General features: G+C 39.6%; 1 protein-coding gene across 1 annotated transcript in view; it reads left to right on the top strand.

Moving 5' to 3' along the window:
* The window catches only part of PCCA (propionyl-CoA carboxylase subunit alpha), a 321,041-nt gene that overhangs the window by 260,957 nt on the left and 39,488 nt on the right, over positions 1 to 20,596 (top strand). The window lies entirely within an intron of this gene.

The following is a 20,596-nucleotide window of genomic DNA, read 5'->3' as shown; positions in this document are numbered from 1 at the left end:
AAATCCTAATCAGATTTTACACCATTGGACAGAATTTACTCAATAAAATAGATTTTTCATCTGCTGTTATCTTGAGCAATCATGTATAATATAGAAAGTAAAGTTTTGTGTTAGGTGATGGATGCTTAAACATATATGTGATTGTATATGTGATTGAAGCAGCATCAGATTTCATGACCTGCGTGATTAAAATGAGTCATTGAATTTTTCCAAGTTCCTTAGGCACCTGAAAATAGTTCTGAAAATGAAATAAAATTGAAGTATCCTCTAAAGTCAGTCATCTTGATTGCTGCCAACAGGTTTCCCTGTAGTGACATTAACAACGAAAAGCCTAGGAGTGATACGTTCCCTTTAGAATTTAGTCCTGACATCTGTGTGCGCTATATGTTTTGGACAAAAGTAGATTAAGATTGCATATGATAATGCTTTCATTCTACTTACTTGTTGTCAGTTCTTCTACAAGTCCTATAAAGCCATTTTTTGGGAGATGCAGCACAGTAAGAATACCTGTAGACTTGCATGTTGTTTTTCAGAGGTGAAAAGTGAATATTTTTTGCTTCTATAAATATATCTCTATACATGCATATACATTTGTCTTACTCAATATCAACCAGAGCAGCAGTTATGAATAAGACATAAAATAAAACTTTTGTTCTGCACTATTGTATTTGTGCTTCAGCTCTGGAGTTGCATCCTGCATATGCAAGATTGCTACTAGCTGACTGATGTCATAGTCTTTGTGTGAGAAGAAACTAATTACCCCAAGTAGATAAGATATAAACACAAATGTGACTTGATAAGATAATACTGAAAATATTTTAATCCATCCCTTGTAAGTGGGTGCTGTAACAGAGAAAATTTGATTGTGTATATTTAGTGACATCAAAAATTAAATTTGTTGTTAAGTTAAATAGGAGAACGTTTTGTATTTGTATATGAGAAGTGCCCCGGAGTCTCACTTACAGACTAGAACTCTTGTGCTGGGCCTTGTGCAATAGCTAAAGAAGACAAAAGAGGGTACAGTTTCGATATACTTTTAGCTTTAAAAAATTGGTGATTAAGCAGCTAATGGATTGTAATATGTATCAGATCTTACTGACTAGCTCGTGCGTGTTTATTGGATCCTAGTTATTTTGGGAAATCAAGTATGTGATTACAACTAAAATTCTCCAGAGGATTAAAAAGAAAAGCCTGCAATACTCTATCCACCATTTTTTTATTTAATATAAATTATGCACATGTCTTGCTGATCAAATCCAGAGGGAGAACTTCAGCGAGCAGAGTAGAGCAGCAGTAATGAAGTCTGCTTCCCAGGGTTTGCTCTGATACCAGTTTTCCCACAGAATCCAAGCCAGAGTCTGCACCTGTGTTCCTATCAGTTCCTCTAGCCTACTGTTCTCCTCCTTTCCTTTATTTAATTTGTCTTTTACTCCTTTAACATTTTTGCTATTTTCTGATTTCAACTTAATTACCCTCAGCTTAGGTAACAGCAAGGAAGGATGGATTTTCCTTACAGTGATATTCCCTACAAATTGCCTACACATATAGATATACAGTCTATATGTGTGTACCTGCGTGTGTATGTGTACACATACACAATTTAGTCAATGAAAAGAATATAATCTTGAATGAAGGTCCTAAAAATAATTTTGGGCTCACCGTTCTGTATCTCTCACTAAACCTTTACTAGCATAGAAGTGCAGTCAAGATAGTAAGTGTTTGAAAGGAATATTTAGCAGCAAGAAACTCTTGACTGCTCCTTATTATTGTAATGTATTGTTATCAATGTAACAAAGAGCTTGTGAAATTACTGCTCTGCTCTTTTTTTCATAGTAGAAAACGTTAGGGATAGCTTTGAGCATTCCGTGTTACTTTTGACAGGGGCAAATGTTGCTGGCATTTCAGTGGTGGCAGGCAATGTGATGCTCCTGAGCGTATACACTGCTGACCTGTCCATCAGAACGTATTTTTAGAACCAGCTGATCAGGAGCACAGCTCCCTGGCTTGTCAGGAGGGCATCAGCTTCGATAAACGGCTTCACTTGTTTTTTTGACATTGGCCAGTAGAAACAATTCTGCTACTGGTTTTTTGATAAAACACAAGTCCCTGCTTTAGGAAGCCAGCTGACACTCAGAGGAGAAGTGAAAGGTATGCTTCTCTATTAGAAACATCCTTTCTGTCCCAGTTAGCTAGGCGAAGGACAGAGAAAACTACTTTGCAGCAGAAGGACAACAGTTTAATGTGAATTCTGCTGCATAACCTATGGTAAACACGTAGACAGTAGGACCAACGTTTGTTAGTGCAGCAGCATATTTCTGTTGTTTTAGAGGAGAAGAAGAAAATTCATGTTGCTTTCCCCAGTGAAATCATAGTTTTGAGTGCATGCTGTTAGCATCATTTGGGAGTCTACATGGATTTCTTATAATATTTTTTGTTTGTTTCTGATCGTGAGTAGAAATTCTTTGCTACTTGAGCATTTCTCTTCAAACTGTAGGGGCATTAAACAGCTTATTTTCTCTGAGTTGTTTTTTGGTAGAGGGTTATGAGTCTCTGATCTGATATAGGACTTGTGCTATTGGAGGATGTACAAGGATGTTTCTGCACAAGGAGCAAGCAACTTTTAGATACTTTCAGCTGTAAGAAATGGTTGGTGACTGGGAAACTACATGGATTTGGTTTACTTTTCTTGGGATGATAACATTTTGAGTCCTAATTAAATTATTTCAAAACAGATCTTGGGTTATTCCTGTAACTGAGACTTCTTATGAGTTTTTACTCGTTGTTCCTCTCTGGTGGATGTGACTAGGTATCATATGCCAATGGAATCCTGCTATTCTGCCACTTTAAGCTAGAATTATTCGGGTAGTGTATTTAATAGCATTATGGTAACACCAAAGAATCTTATTGTGCTGTGTACTATACAAAGAAAAAGGAAACAAGATAATCCATGCTTCAGATTAGTGTCCAAAATGGTGCCCAAAAGCAAGGGTACCAGGAAGCAAAGCAGCAGTCCTTTATGGATTGTCTCCTGTGCGTAGGCAGCTCACAGATGTAGGTTTGTAACAAACGTGAAGATCTGTAGAAAAATACTAAGATCTATACACAGAGCTTCTGCTTCAGCCTCTGCAGTTCAAAAGCCTGTATGTTTTAGTCTTTTCAGAGGACCAAAGTCTACCTTTCTTCTCTTTCTGGATAGCCTCCGGTTTCTGTCATGTCTCTTGTCTCTTCGTTCCACCTTCTGTTCTCTTACGTGAGAGCAATGTTTTTTGCTGGCCCACTGATGGGCCCCATCATTTGCTGGTTATTCACGCCTCTGTCAGCTGGACTTCAGCAATGAAATATGTCTGGCCAGGCAGCCTTTAACACTAAGAAAGCTGCATGTATAGAGAACTACAGGTAGTTATGGAAGCATTAAACTTGTTCTAGACTGTGTGTCATGGCCTCTGTGTAGAATTGCCAATAAAGAAATACTGTCCATATGCTCAGATAGTGAGTGGGCTGGCTCCATTGCGTCCGTAACGTCATTGTCAGCTTCGGGCTGCAGGCCATGCTTGACAGTGATGCCCTGTCCAGTGGAACGCTTTCCTCACACACTTTCCTCAAAAGAGACAGTCCCAGACAGTGAGAAGTCCCCAGCCACAGTGGAAAATTTCACTATCCTCTGCTCATAATTCATGCCATTTCTTTCATCTTCTGTTCTCTAACATCAAAGCAGCAATGTAGAGAAAAACAGTTACTTCTTTCCTCTAGAGAAGGATGAAAGGACATATATGTGACAGATGTTAGTCATGTTGCTCAGTTTATTACTTTACAACGTTCCTTCAGTGGTGAGCACAATATAGGAACCCACGTGGAACTGAGTGGAATTGCGCTGACCTAAGGATTAAGCTGTCTTTAGGTGCTTCTGAGTTTCCTAGCACTGTTTTCTCCGTTCAGCCTTCTCAATGGAGATTTTTTTCGTTGCTCCAGTCTAATCTCTGATGGAGTGCTATTTGTCACCTTTGATTTACAAAATGTCTGAAGTTTTACTGTGGGGGCTGAGGCTCTCATATGATTACTAATAACCTGTTAATACTACACTTGCTGTTCTTCAGCCTTTTTGCAGATCCATTTAAAATAGTCTGGAGACCCACCACTGTGACCAGTTCTGCAAACTCCACCTTGAGAACACTGGATTTAGGAAAACTAGTCTCTGTTAAGCCCTTGCTGTGCTTTTTAGCATAGTTGGCCCATGTTCTAGTACAGTAGTGATCTCTCAATATTAATGACTTTCTGATTGTTCTTTAGCTACTTCCAGATAGGTTGGCAATTATTAGTTACGTATGTTGTTCATGAAGTTGGTCAGAAATGGAGAGCTTTACAGAAGAGGCATTCCTCAAAATTTTTGCCTTTACTTCCTGGGTTATTGTATATTCATCATTTATGTATCTAAGGTAACCCTGGGAGCTACCAGGTCAGTGTGCCAACTTTACTTCTCACTTCTGATTCCCCTTCCCACTCCCTCCTGCCATGACTTGCTTTTGCTTCAACAGCAAACTTCCAACTTTCTCTCCCATTACTGAGGCTTACAAATTGTACTGGAACTTTCCAATCTGTATAGAATCTCATCAGCTTCCAGACAGCTTCTTCCTTTCTCATTTCTCCTTGTGTTCTTACAAAGACCAATTAAATAGCAATAAAGATGGAAGCTTTGACTGTATGAGTCTGATTTAGCTCACAATGACAAATGTTTAACAACCTGCTTCTTTCACCCTTACAAATCATTGCAGTTCTTAACAGGTTTTCTTTCTTTCTGCTTTTCTTTCTGTATATGACACTTCTGAAACTAGATACTGAAGATCTGTACTTTCAAACATTGTTTGAAAACCTGCAGAGGTTACAAAGGTTGTATTTATTGGAATATGTAGAGTATTAACCACAAGAAAATAAATATGGGCCAGTAGGTGTTTATTTTGCAAGCTAATGTCTTTTTTTTCTTCCTTTTCACAAGCCTTAAGATTAGGGTCCCTGCTGATCTAAAGGGAATTCTACTGTTGCATAGTTTTTCTTTCCACCCAGCTTCAGAGGCATTGTGAACTACAGTACTTCTAGTAGTAGAGCTATCATCAGTGACATTTTGGTAGTACAGAAGGTGTTATAAGGAAAAATGTGCGATTGCTTCTGGAAACATTAACTTCTGCAAGTCCCTTTTGAGCATGAGTGGTGAGAGCCTTGAGACTGGCTGCAAGCTGCTGCAGTATTCTGCAGAATGCAGGTAGTTCATGCAACAAGGATTTCACTTACGAAAGCAGTGGTACTTCCACCTTTGATTAGGAGTGCTCAGTGAGAATTGTTCCAGCTCACATGATGTGGATGTGTTACCATGGAGTGCAACCACACAGCTACACGTGCTGTTTTTATATGAATTCTGTTATGTATTTGTATGTTTTAAAGCAGAAGATATAGTGAACATATTAAAGCTGTCCACTGGGGACAAACTCAAAAGCACCCGAGATATTTAGAAATACTGATGTTACCAAAAGCCATGTCCTAGACTCATAGAATGGTTTGGGTTGGAAGAGGCCTTAAACATCGTCTAGTTCCAACCCCCCTGCCACGGGCAGGGACACCTTCCACTAGATCAGTTTTCTCAAAGCCTTGTCCAACCTGGCCTTGAACACTTCCGGAGATGGGGCAATCACTTATATTATTTTGGGAATCTTGCTCAGGATTCCTTTGGAAAGAGAAATAAGAAAGCACTTGGAGTTCTTTGAGTTTTGCTTCCATGACTTAAAAGAAACCAGAAGTGCAACAAGTTCCCACAGAACAACTTCTTGTAATCTTTGCCTGAGACCTCCTTGAGTGAGAGGTGGTGGTGTCAAGGTGAAGCCAAAGCTGCACGTGTGCTTATTGGATGACCAGTGTGAACATGCTGGCTGGCCAACAGGCTGCTGCCAAATTTTCCTCAGCTGGACCATGGATTTATGTCTCTTGTTTCCTTAGCACAGCCAGTGCTCTTCAGAAGATTTGTGGAAATATAGTTATGGTTTCTATAGATACCATATATATGGGGTGTGTGTGTATATATATATATAAAAAAGTATATATATGATACTCATAGATAGTTGGACTTACCTACCTTTTCTTCCAATTTGGTTGAAATTGGTCAGCAGGTTAAAATAGCGTAAGTGCGTGCAAATGGGATAATTAGATGAAATGAGATGGGGAATGTGGGGATTTAGAGACAGAAATATGGATTGAACGCCTTGCTCTCTTAAAAAAACCAGACTGGAAAAGAGCTATTACATTTAGATTCTAATGTTTTGCTTTTTATTTGTTAATTTTTAATCCCGGCCTTTTCTTCTGTTTTTAATTACAGTTTTAATGTGCAGAGAGAAAATTTGTGATAACATCATAAGTAGATCACAATTCCCATGAACGTCCTTAATGTTGGTGGATTCTGTAGTGTGTGTGCTATCTATAGTGTAGTAGTCTTTGCTTATAATAAATTATGCCCCTTATCCCTCGGAAATAAGCAAATGGAAAAAAAAAATTTCTGATTTTCCATACTTCATTTGACAAATTTCTTTCTTATTGAGCTCAGTAATGCTTTAAGGACAAGGACTGAACTTCATTAATTAGCCTGTTATTTCTTGGAACACAAGTGGACAGGTTGCCCAAGGGTAACTCAAGTGGTTTCCTTCGGTAAACTAAGATTTACCAATGTTGAAATAGTTATTAGTTTGGCCAAGGAAGTATTGTTGAGCTTTAGCTGTATCAAGGCTGTTACTTCTTAGTGAAGATAGTGTTTTCTTCTCAAGATGATGATTATTGCCAAGTAATAAACATATGTATAGCCTATGTTTTTAAAAAGCTTTTTGATGGCTGCAACTTTGGCATATACCCAGGAACTGTTTAGGAGGTATTAATTTATACGGCTTTGAAGCTTAACCAGGGATCTTAATGAAACAAAGGCATGATGAAGTTAGTAAAGCTAATTTAAGTCTCTGAATGTAAATTTTAAATGAAGTTTTTATTGATAATAAATACACTTTGTTTCTCATTAGTCTTCTAGGCTTCAGCGGTAATATCAGTAAAATAAACATGTTTTACAAAGATTTAACATTAAAAATGCTATTAATATGACCCTTGGTACACCAGCACAATTAGATTTCAAAGTGAGCATTTAGGATGTAACAGCGATTAATGACAACCATCGAAAACAATTTTGAACTCCATCAGTTTAACTCAGGAGGGTAAACTTAATATGATAATTTATCTAGTTGAATTGTATCAGCTTAGCAGGAAAGTATGCAAATATGTGACCCTTACCTAGAATCTAAATGGATGCTGCGCTGATAGATTTATCAGTTCCATTAAAGAACTTTAGGGAACTTTGGAATTTCAGCAGTTGTTCCCTTGGAGGCTGAAAACCAAACCTGATCTCATACTGGGACCATTCTGGTCTGCATATTTCCATAATTTGCCTTTGCTACTAATATGACAGCAAGACGCAAATAACTGTTTCTAATAATATCAAATGGAGTTGTGGAGGACAGCATTTTAATGTGGTAAAAGACCTCCCCGTGGGGTTGTTATTGCCACTATAGAACAGCAGTTACACAGTTGCGACAATAGTCTCTTAATTGATTCGTTTAATTAGCAAGAGATGAAGCTTGTGCTGCATCTTGTCATCTGTTGTCATGGGGGCGGCTACAGCGAGAATCTTTGCATTTGTCACTCTTTACTGTCGGGTTTAAGTAGAGTAAAAGGAAACTTCCAAACGTGTTTCAGCTGTAGAGGTGAGGTTGGTAAGAATGTTTTGTGGATGTGCCTCCACTCAGCTTTTCAGTGCGTGGGTGCGTCTGGTTTAAGAATCGGCACGGTCCCTGGAACAGAATTTATGACAAAGCATTGTTTTACTGGGGGAAAATCTTAATCCAGCTATGCCAGGCATTCCTAACCTAAATATGCAAATTTAAGCATTATAGGAATGGTGGATTATTTGGGGCATCGCTATTATTGCAACAGTTGGCTAGATTTACTTGGAAGAAATAGGGTCAGATTAGTGAAACCGGCCATCTGCCTTGTGATTGCTTTTTGGTGGCATTTTTGTTTCCAGACTAGATAAACAATGAGTTACGTGAGCATGTGGTCCGTGGTAGGAAGCATGTGTAGAAGAGGGACTTTCTTTGGGGTTGGTTTTCCCCGAAGTAGTTATGAATACAGATATAGTGCTGTGCTTGCTTCTGGGAGATGAAGTCATTTTTTACTCAGATCTATTTTATTTAAATTTTAATGGTATGTAACCAAATATATTTTAAAGGCGTGTAAATATGTCAGGAGCTTCAGTTTCATTTTTCTCCTCTCCTTGGTTTAGTTTTGTCTTCTGTTCAAGGTTATTCTTCCTTATGGAAAGAAATATTTCTAGAGGAGGGCAAACTTCTTGTTAAATGCTAATTAAGAAAATGAAGGTTACGTTGGCATACTTCCATTGTCATAGCGCTGACCTAAAATAAGAGATCTCTTACTAATCTGAAATAAATTAGAGGAGGAAGCAAGTAATTCTGTGCATATGAAACACTTGAGATGTCTGCTCCTGGTCTATTTTTTTAAATGATTGTGCTTTGGGGTTTCTTTGGTTTTGTTTTTTTTTCATTTGCGTGTTGTAGTGTTGGACATGCCATCTAATTTTGGAATACGATGGTGCTGTCAACCGGCGTAGCAAAGTGACAATGTGGCGTTAGAGAAGGCATCTTTTTAAGGACAATTTAAACGAAGATTTAGCCCACTTCTCATTAAAGATCCCACGGTAATTTCCACGAGGTTCTGAGATCGCTTCATGTTCTGAGCGTCTTGGCCAAAGTCCGCTTAGTATAATTACCTTCTGTCTGCACAAATTCCTAAAGCAATTTTAGATGTGTTTGGTATTTTTTACTTCCTGTCCTAAATAGTTAAAATATTGCCACACACTGCTCAGAATTACTCTGGGTTGTATCCTAAGTGCAAATAAAGAGATTCCTGTAAATTACCATAGTGAATTTTGTTTTCCCATTGGTAAAGCACTGAAATACCTGACAAAAGATGAGTAAACAGTAGGAAATGTAATTAAACTCACAAACTGATGAAATAACTCTAATTTTTTGACTTGTCTGTTTCATTGCGTTTTGTCTGTCTATGAGCTAAAATATCTCTACTGCTAGGACCATCACTGAGGGAAAGGCCAACTCTCAGACCATGTCAGAGGTCAAACTTTAAACACTGTGTGGTGCTTTGAAGCAGGTAGGAAGCCGGTGTGGGGCTCTAAGTGCTGTCATCATGCGCTCAGTTGGCTTTTACTTGCGTTCCATGCTTTTTTGTTCCCACAATTGAAACCCTTGCCTGTACATTTGTCTCTTAACTAAAACTGGTTTCAGTTCCTCTTTCTGGATGCCTTTCATGGACTCAAAAAATATGTGTTCAACCGTGCTGTCTTTAAAATGGTCTGCTTCTGTGTTGTCCCTTTTGAATGAGTTTATGGCTTTATACGTGAAGTTCAGTCCTCCTGTCTTCATCACCAAAGCCTTATATTACTTCGTCGTATGCCATGTTGAATCTTCTTTTTCTTGATATTTCATTTGTTCTTTCTAGTCATTCTTTCTTTGATTTTTTTTTTTTCTACCATGTTTATCTTCTCCATCTTTTCCCAAATTACTTCTCTTGTGCGTTTCCTTCATCAAGTTTTTTAGGCATATTTGATTTTTTTGCTAGAGAGATACATGGGTCAAGAAGAGAGGTGTTGCTGTTAATCCAACATTAACTCTCATGTTGTTCTGTAAGTAGCATTTAGGAGAAGTATGAGGATAAGAATAGAAAAATTATTATGCTCAGCAAGTCATGCAGATACTGGAGTTAATATACACGTACAAACAGGGAACACTGGGAACTCTTGTAAGACAAAAGTCTTTCCTTTGGCCCTATTGTATCATCTTACAGTATCAGGGTCCAGTTTATTCATTGCGTGTAAAATCTGAAATTAGCCTTCGATTGATATTTTAAAGGTCTGGAATTTTTCCCAATGTTCCTTTAAGGCTCTATGCAAATAACAGGGGAACTGAATATACCAAGCAGGAGCATACAGTTTATTTCACTTTTTATGAAACTAAAGTTTCACATAAATTCTCGTCTGTGTAAAGTACATTGAAAATTATGTTAACGACGTTTTAACAAAGATGATGTGCATCCCTGCTTATCTGAAGAGCAGCAATCCACGCTGCTGCAAACACTCATGCTGGTACAGGCAGCCTCTGTCTTCGTTTGGTTCATGCCATTTGATATTTATAGCCCTTGCCCGTAGTAAGGCGAAGGAAGGTGAAGGGCAGAGCAGTTGTAGTAGGAAGTATCATGCTTGTGTCACCATCTCCCAAACGCCAGTCTTATGTCTTGGAGAGATGCCATGTTGGCAGGGTGCACAGGAAGTATTCGCATAGCAAATTGTGTTCTGAGCAGCAGAACCACAACAAGGTTCTTCCTGCATCTGATGATAATTGTTTGATTGCGGGGAGGGAGGAAGAAAAGGGAGGTCAGGGCGATGTGGATGAAAAGGAAAGGCTCGCGCTATTGTAAGGACATCGAAAACAAACTGCCCCCGTGTCAAAGAGCTTTAGCGTATATGACACAGCAGCGTTGAGTGGGATGTGGGAATATTCCATCGAGCCCGAAAAGCCCTGTGGGTAGGAAAGCCGTGGCGATGTCCTGTGTTTCCAGTTACCTCCTTCTCCTCCTTACTTCAGAGCCATTTCTCCTCATATGCCCTGAGAACTAACTCTCACTTACTGCTTTCTTTGATGTCAGTCTTCATATGAGGAAAAACAAAGATGTTTGAGTTTTAAAATACTGACATTAGTGTTCTGTTACAAGTCTTCGGGCGTTTCTTGTTTTTTTGTGAGGGTTTTGTGTTACGTTGTTTTTTTTCTCCCTAGGTTTATCTTTTAGATATAAAAGAGCCGCAGGGAAGCCCTCCCTTAGCCTTCTAAGTTCCAAGCCCACTGTTAACATTTAACAAATACTCAGAAAGCAGAACAACCCAATGTGGTTGCTGTACCAAAGCCAGATCTGGACACTGCATCAAGATCACAGCTACATCCTGAAAGGTGTCTGTCCCACAGCCCATTTTTGACACACTAACATAGAAAAGGAGTATGTGATGATGGAAATATCCTGGTTTATGGCATTAAGTGGTGACTTTTACAAGACACAAGCTGTACTAATGTTTCCTGTAAAGCAGAAGATACCTTCAAGAAGCTGAGAAGCATCTCAAAATGCAAGAGAGAGAGTGAGTTTCTCCACTCTTAAAATGTTTCTGACTGTGCCACGGGCAAGATGAAAACCCAGAATGTTACTGTTTCTGAATTATCCTAAATAGCCAAACAGAAATACAATGTTACATGTGAAGTAACTGTACCAACACACTTGCACTCTTGGAGAGGCCAGAGAAGACTCTCATAGTCATAGGTTGGAAGGGACCACGTGCTCTTGACTATGTACGCCGTGATTTTGCAAATTCTTAGATGTCCCTGAAGGCTTTACAGGGCAGTGACACAGCAGTAGCGTAGATGGAGAAAATCAGGACAAGCAATTCCAGGTCTGTGCTAATGTTGAGTGTAAAAGGCAATAATCATTCTTTACAAGAGCTTGTATGACTGCACTGAGAAGTATCCAGTTGAGGAGGTCAGAAGCTCTGTTTCTAATCTGAAAAACCATGGATGCTTATGGTGGAAACATAGGTATGGAGCAGAATGCACTGGTAGTGTTCCAGAGGTTTGAAGATTGAGAGCTCTGGCAGGTTGATGCCTCTTAACCTGTCAAATTCATAGAATCATAGAATCATAGAATGGTTAGGGCTGGAAGGGACCTTCAAAGGTCATCTAGTCCAACCCCCCTGCAAGGAACAGGGATATCTGCAACTAGATCAGGTTGCTCAGGGCCTCATCCAACCGGGCCTTGAACGTCTCCAGGGATGGAGCATCCACCACCTCTCTGGGCAACCTGTTCCAGTGTTCTACAACTCTCATGGTAAAAAATTTTTTCCTAATATCCAACCTGAATCTACCTCCCTCTATTTTAAAACCATTACCCCTTGTCCTATCACAACAGGCCCTCCTGAACTTCCTTCCTGAAATTCCAGCTGGAAGGTGATGATGGAAGCTGTAGAAAAGGTTAGGAAGAGATTATCACCAGAGATGAGTTGGACTCTGAAACAGTCTACTATTAGTACCCTAAAGGAGTAAAGATTCTAATAGAAACATCTGTAGGGTACACAGGAAACAGAATATCAGAGGCAAAGTGTCAAGTAGAGGGAATCTGTACAAAATACAGGGCTTCTCCCTCTGCCCCCACCCAGTAAAGACTTTATAACCATGGCACAGTTCAATGCTAAAAAGTAAATTCATGGGTTTTGTAGATGTAAGTTTACCACTTTTGGATGATAAGTAGATTATTAGAGAGAGAAAAAGTTAATGACTCTGAGAATCTTAGGTGCATGCCTCAATAGCGTGAGGGTTTACTGAGAAGGTAAGAATTAGAAAAATAATATCAGAGCTGTCTGATTAATTTCCCTTCATGATCTGAAGGATCAGTGGTTTGGTCTTTGCTCTTTTAGTTATGGAGTTTTCCTTTATTATTAGGATTATGATTGCTGGCTCATTTCCACGCAGGTTTCCCTACATTGTTATTTGCTGCACTCCAGAAGAAGCTCTACTTGTGCCAAACAGTACCTTTTACCCCTCTGCCTTTTAACTCTAATGGTAGAGCACTTGTTGAGAGGCATAACAAACCAACAGGCAGTGAGTTCCCTGGAATTCAGGAAGGAGTTTTCACAAGCACGTGACTGAATGATCCACCCTCAGTGGTTCATCTACTGAGACCATGCATTAGCAGTGGTGAATTTTGGGCCAGAGACTGATTTAGTTGTATTCTTTTCAGGTGAGGAAGCTCCTCCAACTTTGTGCCAGCTGTAGAAGCATTTTTCAAACCCATGCGGTATTTCAGTTTTGGTCATGTTGCAGGTGGCACAAATCAGTTCCAAAATGAGTTTCGGCAGTGTGAGACTGCTGGGAGGCCCCTCCAGCTGTAGATAAAACAAACTGCTATTCTACTTTTTTTTTTTTTTTTCTTTCTGACTTGGTTTGCGGTTCATGAAGTCCGCTACTGCTCTGCTAGAATTACATTCACACCAGCATCAGTAACATGAGAGACGTTACAACTTACCTGAAACATCTCATCTGAAAAAGCATTATTCTCACTGGCAGTTGGTCTTGCGCTGTTGTGAGGCTGTGCTGTGGGCATATGCTGAATTGAGTAGTTAGCCCCAAATTACTGACAACTGGGCACTGGCTGCCAAAGAATTTGGATGTGCTAGGGGTTGGAGAATAGATGTCTTGATAGCTAGTTGTGTTGAATGGAAGTAGGGGAGTCAGAGCCGAGGTCTCTTCCTTGGGCTTGAAGGAAGCAGGGTGGACTCCTGTTACCGTAGATGCCCTGCAGTGTTATTCTGGGTAGTGAGGGAGAAAGGTACTGTCAGAAGGCATAGCAAGGCAACTACTTGAGGTTGTAATGGAGATATCGAGTTGTTGGAACTCCTTTCCCTTACATAAATTTTGATGAGCAGAGTAAAATACATCTGAGATGGAAGTCAGGCCAGAGGCTGTGATTTCCACCTATTTTTATGTATGACGGTGTGAGATGTCTAGCACGAGTGAGTCAGATGCTTGGTTTTATGCACAGACTGCAAACTGAATGGCGTGTATTAGTTTTTGGTTTCACTACAGACTGTCGTACTCCCCAGGCCATCGTGGCCTTTCTGCAGCGGGAGACGAGCAGCGAAGAAGTTCCCCTGCTGAAAAGCTGTGTACAAACGCAGCTACTTCCTAGGAAACTCACTGCCACAGGCGTCCTCAGTGAGAGGATGGGGCTGAAAAGCCTAGCAGTTATTGGAGTATACTTCGCTCTCTTGTGTCCAAACTTGAGCGGCTTCTCAGGACCTAAAGGATTTGTCTGTGCCTGACAGCCCAGAACCAGACCTCCAGGGTGGAGTAACCCAGCTTTGTGCAGCCCTCCTGAGCTCAGCCTCAAACTGCTCTGTTTTGGTTTCGATCCATTTTTCATTTAGTGTCAGGATTTCCTCATGTAATATACAGCTAAAAGTGATTTTAAAGTACTTCAGCTTAATCGTGTTTTTGTTCTCCACCCCCACGCTTTTATGTTTGAAGGCTCCATTAGTGTCCATAACAAAGAGAGAGTAACACAGATGGTAAACATTTTTACCCCAGAACACCAGCAGTGAACACCATATCACTGATTTAGGAGTCTCTGTACTGTGCTTGCTCAGCTGTATATAATCACTCTCATTTCCCTCCCTTGGGTTTCTGGCTGGCTTAGGGAGACTTTACTGGCATGTTCAGTGAGGTCTCCCTGGCATCGCCGAGCTATTGCTCAGTTCTCATATATGCCGCTTTGCGGAGCAAGAAGCTCCGTGCTGGAGCTGGTGTAGGCTTTTGCCTGGCATGCTCTCTGATTTTCAGAAATGTGTTTCCACCAAATGTACGAGGCTAAAATTAAAACGCTTTTGAGGGAGGACAATATCTGCCTCAGCTGCCAAGCAGCCGTAGTGCTTTTGAATGCCTCCCTGGTATAAAAGATAATAAACCTATGGAACCATGATTAGCCTTGCCTGAGTTTTGTGGGATAGCTGCCATGGTGGAAGCTAGGGTGCGTTTGGTACAAAGCAATGATATTTTTAAATTTTCAGTTTTCTTCTGGGACTGCTGATAGAAAGGTGAATGCTATGAATAAGGGTTGTTGGCTCTCTGCAGTAGTTCAAATAAAAGTATAAAAAAGTAATTCAGTTTGCAGCATTTTACCAAGCCGACTAGCTGTGAAGTTCTTGTTTTATCTTCCTTTTTAGTTTTCTTTGTACAAACAAAATAGCAAACTTGGGTGCTGTCTATCAAAAATGCAAGTGGCTTTTCTTTTGTACTTAGATGAGAGAGATAATCTCCAACTAAAATTTCGCATTAGCATTCTGCTTATAAAATAAAACAGAGTCCTTTGGGCCAGAGAAGCGTGTTTTAAAAACAAGCGTGTGCTACAGTCTGTGTAGTGGTGGCCTGTTTTGGTGACTTGTTTACTGGTGTGTCTTTCATATCCAAATTCTTGGCTACAGACAAAGCATTCAAATAGTTTTCTCTTTGTCGAAAGAAGACAACGAAAAATGTCTGAAACTGGAGCCAAGTTCACATTCTCTGGAGTACCGTTTCAGCCTTTGGGAGGACCGTCTAGTACAGAGTAACTGAAAACTCTAGCTAGGTTTGTTTGAACAATCTAAACTTAAAGAAGAGACAGCAAAACAAATACTTTTTAATTCTTGTGCTTTTTATATTTACACTGGCGGTGGTGTCTTCCTCAGATAAAACGTTTTGATATTAAGCAGTTCCTCTAATTTTACTGGGCTCTGTTTCTTTTTATGGTAACACACACTGTGCAGGAAGGTCATTATATGGGAGAAAAAAGCTGTCAGCATAAAAGAGAAAGTTAACATTGCACATGTTGTCTTTGTTTATGGGGTTCCTGGAATGTGTTGCGGATTGAGCCAAATGATGTCTTAAACTGTTCTTTTTAATATTCTGGACGGCCTCTCCATACCTTCTGCCAGTAACAGGTACTTCATCTTGCAAGTACAGGTTGTAAAATTATCTGTGAAAGCATCTCGAATGTTTCCTTTGGATGTTGCTAGCACTTGCTTTAAAGACCATTTTTGGTACAGTTTGGGGCAATGTGATTATTGTTACATTCAATTAACCCAACTGAGTGTGAAAAAAACATTGAAATTAATGATGAAACATGCATTGGTTGCATATGCAAAGCCAGTTTAGGTTAGTGCTGGTCTCAGTGTTGCCTGCTGACTGGTGATTTTTGTCTCATTTAGTATTGCGTTAACATCTGTGTTACAAATGGCCATTCATCAGCTGGTAGTTTTGTTTGAGTTCCAGAAGAAAGATGAAAGAAAATGCAGCTACTTGAAGTTTTTCGAGTTCCATCACCCAACAGGTTTCATGTCTAAGGTTAAACCAGGGCAAAGTAGGAAAAACCCTGTCTAACTGTTAGGTTACATAAGCAGCAGTAAATTCTTTAATTTTACACCCTAGTAAAAGAAGAGTAAACCTTTGTCTTCTCTAAGCCAAAAATTCTGCCTTCAGTTTCTACTTGAAGTTTCCTCATAAACTGACGTGGGGCTGTCGAGGTGCTAACCATCTTAGGGATTCCGGCTGAACCAGTCCTGCACAGGAGTGGGGAAAGAGCTGCCCTGATGGCTTGGGACATAAGGGATCAAATCAACAATTAAAGGATAATAGTGAGTTGAGAAGGAAAGGGAAGATGACTAGCCAGGAAGGATTAGCCTGAGTCGGGAATAAATTTCCTGAAATTATACTCAAGCAGGTGCTTAAAGGGAGGTGGGTTATTCTCTTAAGGAGTGATTCTTCAGAAGTGTGTGTGCCAGCTACAAGGAGATCTGAGAGGCCAGAGAGGAAGAAACTCCTTTGTGGAAGAGAAGGATACTGTCTTGTAAGGTCAGGGAGAAGGTAGCCTGCTCTTGGAAGACAACAAGATTTCTGCTCTTCCCTGTGAGAGACAACGTGTGTTGTACCGTGAAGGAAGGAGGTTAACGTGCTCACCCACAGACCGTTTTCCATTGAGGAAGAAGGAGTGTTTAGTTACCTAATATATGTATATTCAGTGTGTTTTCTTTGTACAGTATCACTGGATAATTAAAAGCAACTGAGAGGAAAACAACTGACTAGTATAAACTAGAGAACCAAGTTCTACAGGGAGAACCAACATCTCTTATTAGATGATGCTGTGGGGAAAAAAGGCAGCACCTAAGTTCTTTGCCTGTTTGCTGCTGCAGCTTCAGTGGAGAAAGGGGTATAAAGTTTTGTCTGAGAGCTTTTTACAAGCTCCATCCGTATGCTTTGATGTTGGGGCCCTGGAACCAGTGCAAGGGACAAACCGGGCATGGGCATGGACGAGGAGAGGGCTTGCAGTTTCTGCTCTGAAGAGTTGGCATAGCATGATCTGTTGATGCAGTGTGATCATCATCTCATGAAATGGCCTGACATTAACAGATATTACAGCTACCTGTGTTTATTTTTATTAAAATATTCTCAGATCGATTTTGTTAGCCCAAGCGTATGCACATCTGCCTTCTGAATTAAAATGAGGATTTGGTTTTCTCATTTTCAATGTGTTTCATTACCCTGGATTCCTTTACAAGCCAAGCTGATATTTGTTTGGGTGAGTTCATTTTGGAGTTGTATGGGAATGGACACCTCAAATGCTAATTTCTGATTTTTATATGCACTGTAACACCTACGTTATTTCTTTTGGGATTAGCATTCTTTAAGCAATGTTTTTGTTCAGGAGCGATTACATTAGTGTTCAGTAAAGCTGAAATTGTGTATTTTACTCTTTATAAAGTATTTGTCAAAGCATTGGTATCCATTAAACACTTCTCCCACCTAAAGGAAGAAAGCAGAGTTTATTTGGATGTCAGTGGTTTCAACACACTGCTAGCTTCTGGCCTCAATCTAAATAAAAAGGAGTGAGACCTGCAAATACCAAGTATATAAAATTCCAGTGTATTTTATTGGACAAGGAAATTTCATGTTAAAAAAGCACAGTACTTTGAATTATTTCCAAAATACATTGTTGGATTCAAAGTTGTGAAATGTAATTGCTTCTACGTCCTGACAGAGCCACAGGATTTGGAGTGGCTTAAGAAGAGTGAAAACTGAAGGCCAGATTTTCAGAGGCAACTTAGTCCCACTAAAATTAATGCAAGTTAGGTACCTAAATGCCTTTGAAATCTGGCTCCAAGCCTGTAGTTTTTGTTGCTGTTAATACTTTGGACATTTTCTTTATGCCAGCCCTTCATTTCAACTCAAGGAACAGGAGAGGGATTTCCTGTGTCGGTCAGCAACGTGCTGTTTAGCACTGGAGCTAACCCCAAGTGCAGGGCTGGGCAGTGCTGCTCTGGGACTCGCTCTACATTAATATTGCTCTAGTAGAAGTCAGAGTTTAATTGCCGATACGACATTTGACTCCGTTCTGAACTACAAATAAGTTCTGAAGTAAGGAGGATGTCAAAGAGCGATTTCCCCTTTCCTCCCCCCACTTTTTTTTTCCCCCTGGGTTTCAGTTCCTCCTAAGACATATTTTGAGAAAAGAATATATATCTCAGCAATGTGGACATCATTGAACTGAGCTTGTTGTGTAGTCATAGTTTTATTTTATGGGTGATAATACTATGCCATTTTTAAAGGGAGGAGCTGCCTTTGAAAGTCGGGCTGGAAAATAGCTAAAAAGTATAATTTTTTTCCATCAAATTATAGAACTGTACTGTGGTAGCTGAAAGCACATAATGAGTAAGAAGTGAGCGCTAATCTATTTGGCTCTGTCTGAACCTTCACATTTCTATTTATCTCAGTGGGAGATTTTAATATTCTACTGATGTTATTTTATATTTTGCTGACTTTCAGGTTGAGATATTGGCACTTAAAATCATGTTGACTGCCTGAATGCAGAATCAGGCTTTATGAGAATTAATAAAATCATGCTATTATGAATCTTGGAGATGGCACTAGCTGATATAAATGGTGTCTGAAAATGATGTAATGAGCTGGTTTTGCCTTTATTTCAAAGCTCTTTTTCGTACACTTGAAAGGATTTTGCGAAGTCGTATGCATATTAAGGCCCAGATTCTGCTTGCATTACCAGGAGATTATCTCTAATTGATCTAAACAACAAAGCTAAAAGAATGAATGAAACTTCTTTCCAGTAGCTACTTTACTAATTGTGAGTTACATTTGCCGGGTCCCCAGTTTGCCCTCTGATTTTCCCTGAATGCCTGCCTCCTCTCTACTGCAGTTCCAGACCACGGCTATTGAACATGCATTGGCCTTACAGCTGGTTTAGTGATGGTTGCAAAGATGAGTGAAACTTGATTTAAACTTTTGACACGTGAGGACACGTACCGCTGTTTGTGGTGTTGAAGATACCTAGAATGTGCAGTGGTGAGGAATGCAATATATGAGCTAAGTAAACTGCAGCTTTTGATGGCAGCTCAACACATGACTGGAAAAGTGTTTTTTTAAATTCATAGCCCAAACAATTTTATTTACTCTAGAACAAAAATGGAAACACAATGTTGTAAAAATTAATTTAGCATTAAAAATTTAAAAAAGTATTGAAATCTGCCATGCAAGTACAACATTTAGTTCATCCACTGTGAAACTTAATTGAATGATCTTGGGCAAATCATGGAAATCTTTTATTAATTTCTTCATTTTACCCTGCAAGTTCCTTATTCGCTTTGTGCCTCTATTGACAGAGGATGAGTTGACTCTGAAATTCAGGCTCAGATTTGACAGTTTGAACAAATGGCCCATGGTATGGGAGAGCTTGTGTATGAGATCCCATTTTACTTGGAGGTGTGAAGACAAACTGCTGAAAAATCTTCAGATAGGAAGGGTCCTGGAGAAGGAAGAGCTTACAACCACCTCCTTCTCCCTTTGACTCATAGTGTTACTGAATTTTGAATTGAAGCGAGTTGACAGGGGAACTGAAGAATTTTAATCTTGTGGCTGTTCCTCTGCATATTTAAAATAAGTCAGCAGCTTCTCCAAATAACTTACTAGGCTTTTTAAAAGACTTGGGAATGGAACCACTGAAGCTGTCCATTCAGAAGAGTGACTCCAGACTATCAACTATGCCTTAGAGCTGGTAGAACTAAAGGCTGTTGACACATTTAAGACCCTTAGGAAAGTGCTAAATGTATGATTCAGCGTGTCCTTATCCTCGAAAGCACTGAAAATGTGTCTTAAAGAGCACTTAAAATACTGACAAGCTTTTATGAGCTGAGCTGTGTGTAGCCATTTTTGTCTTGATCCATTGTTTTGCTACGTTCATTATAGTTTTTGTTCCTTACTCAAAACCTGTTTGAGTTTGATTATTCAGAGGGAACTAGGACACACCCTTCAGTTTATGTAGTGGTTTTCCCAGTACTTTGTATGTGAATAAGGATTCATAAGTAACAGAATTATGAATGCCTAAGGAATCTTTCCTCATTTATAACAGTTTATATTCAGAGCCATCTCTGCACTTCAGTTCCATGGAAAGCCTGTAAAATCTCTAGCAAATTGTGAGCTTACACTCTGTTTTTCCCCACCAGAGAGACTCCTTCTCCAAGTTCTCACGAAGTTCAGTGATTGGCAATCACTAGTACAAATTTCACAAGTCTGTCGTTTGTCTAGGTTGTTGACACTGTGTCCTTATGGTGGAGGCAGTAACATGGCTACAAGCATGTTGATGCCCTCCAATAGCAAGAGAAATGGTTAAAGGATGGACTCTTCGTTATTCAAAAGTCAGCACCTTGGAGCTGAATAAGCATTCTGAATTTCAGCTTAGCCTGGTGGGAATATAAAATGAGCCACTCACTACTATAAATCTATTAGATTAATATATAGCATAGATAAATTAAGGCTAATTAGCAGTGACAGACTTCAAGTAGGAGGCATCTAGA

This window comes from Tauraco erythrolophus, chromosome 1 (genome assembly GCF_009769465.1).
Source record: "Tauraco erythrolophus isolate bTauEry1 chromosome 1, bTauEry1.pri, whole genome shotgun sequence".
Classification (NCBI taxonomy): domain Eukaryota; kingdom Metazoa; phylum Chordata; class Aves; order Musophagiformes; family Musophagidae; genus Tauraco; species Tauraco erythrolophus.
The sequence above is the reverse complement of the archived record's forward strand: the minus strand, read 5'-3'. Positions and strand labels throughout refer to the sequence as shown.